Here is a 2,442-nt window from a genome sequence, read left to right as displayed (position 1 = left end):
AGAACCAAACATTTTCCACTTTAGAATCTTTGGTTGTGCGGTATATGTGCTTGTAGCACCACCACAACGTACAAAGATGGGACCACAAAGAAGATTGGAAATATATGTTGGTTTTGATTCTCCATCAATTATACGATATCTAGAACCACAGACTGGTGATGTCTTTACGGCACGTTTCACCGATTGTCATTTGATGAGAAAGTATTCCCAGTTCTAGGGTGAGAACAAAAATGTAGAAAATGATATCAAATGAAGTGTACCTTCGTTACTATATCTTGATCCTCCTACTAAAGAGTCTGAACTAGAAGTTCGACGAATCATGCATTTACAGAGTATAGCTAATCAGCTACCTGATGCATTTGCAGATACCAAGACGGTAACTAAATCTCATATACCAGCCGTGAATGCTCCTGCTTGTATCAAAATATCAAATGAGCAAGGAAAAGCAGATGATACACGAGAATCTAAAACACGCTTGCAGCGTGGCAGACCTGCTGGTTCTAAGAATAAAAATCCTAAAAAACAGAAGGATGTCAAGATAAATGACACGTCCAAAATAGCAGAAAATATTTTAGAAGAAACAAATAATGAGGATACTGAGAAAGTTGACCATCATGAGTCAGAAAGGAATCATGAAATTTCTATCAACTACATCCATAATAAGAAGATATGGAATAGAAATGAACAAGATGATCTTGATGATGCTTTCTCATATATTGTGTCAAGTGAAATAAATGAAGAAATCGATGATCCAGAACCAAAATCTGTCAATGAATGTCAAAAGAGACATGATTGGGAATAATGGAAAGATGAAATACAAGCCGAACTTGATTCGCTTAATAAACGAGAAGTATTTGGATCTATTGTACTCACACCTGCAGATGTGAGACCAGTTGGGTACAAATGGGTTTTTGTTCGAAAGCACAATGAGAAAAATGAGGTTACGAGATACAAAGCTCGTCTAGTGGCTCAAGGTTTTTCTCAAAGACCTGGAATCGATTATGAAGAAACGTATTCTCCAGTTATGGATGCAATCACGTTTAGATTCCTGATGAGTCTAGCAGCTGATAAAAATCTAGAGATGCGTCTCATGGATGTTGTTACAGCTTATCTATATGGATCATTAGATACTGATATCTACATGAAAGTTCCTGATGGATTTAAAATGCCAGAAACATTAAGTTCCAGAAACGATTTAACATGGATAAATCAACTCCACTTAGCACCCCGATGGTCGTTAGGTAACTTAATATTGAAAGTGATCCATTTCGATCACCTGAGGAGAAATAAGAGATACTTGGTCCGGAAATACCATATCTTAGTGTAATTGGAGCGCTGATGTACCTTGCAAATTGTACACGACCTGATATATCATTTGCTGTAAATCATTTGGCAAGATTCAGCTCAACTCCAACCCGAAGACATTGGAATGAGATTAAACATATTTTTCGTTACCTCCAAGGGACCATTGATTTAGGCTTGTTTTATCCTAAAAGTTTAAAAGGTCAAATGGTTGGTTTTGCAGATGAATGATATCTTTCAGATCCACACAAAGCCCAATCGCAAACAGGATACGTTTTCACAATCGGAGGCACTGCTATATATTGGCGTCCTCAGAAACAAACGCTTGTGACTACTTTTTCAAATCATGCTGAGATCATTGCACTCCATGAAGCAAGTAGAGAATGTGTATGGCTAAGATCAATAAGCCGACACATCTGTTCAAGCAGCGGGATTGACGAAAATACGGAGCCAACTATTCTATATGAAGATAATGCAGCATGTGTTGCTCAAACAAATGACAGATATATCAAAAGCGATAGAACAAAACATATACATCTGATGTTCTTCTCATATACTCAAGAGCTCGAGAAGAAGAAAGAGATTGAAGTGAGATATGTCCGATCATGCGACAATGCAGCTGGCCTCTTCACAAAATCACTTCCTACCTCGGTATTCAGAAAACATGTCCATAACATTGGAATGCGTCATCAGAAGGATCTATGACTGTTCATCCGAGGAGGAACTTACGTAGTTGTACTTTTTTTAGCTTACTATGGTTTTTCCCATTGGGTTTTCATGGAAAGGTTTTTAACGAGGCAACAAAGACGTTAAGCAAGAAACGATAGTGACACTGGTCTCCAAGGGGGAGTGTTATAAACTTGATGGAACGAAGATGTCAATGTTTGCTGCACCGAAAACATTAACATTATGTGCGAACGTTAAGCATGTGGAGCCTACCGTCAGTATGCATGCACAATAACTTTATTTTTTCTTTTTTATATAAACGATGGTTTCGATCAATTGTAACCACACCATTCCTTCTTCTTCTAATAACATTTTCTTTCATTATCAGTGTTATCTTTTTCCTGCGGGTATAAAATTTCGCCCTTATATAAATTTTACGATATTATAAATTATAAGTTATTTTATAACAATCAT

The sequence above is a fragment of the Brassica oleracea genome, chromosome C6 (genome assembly GCF_000695525.1).
Source record: "Brassica oleracea var. oleracea cultivar TO1000 chromosome C6, BOL, whole genome shotgun sequence".
Lineage (NCBI taxonomy): Eukaryota > Viridiplantae > Streptophyta > Magnoliopsida > Brassicales > Brassicaceae > Brassica > Brassica oleracea.
The sequence above is the reverse complement of the archived record's forward strand: the minus strand, read 5'-3'. Positions refer to the sequence as shown.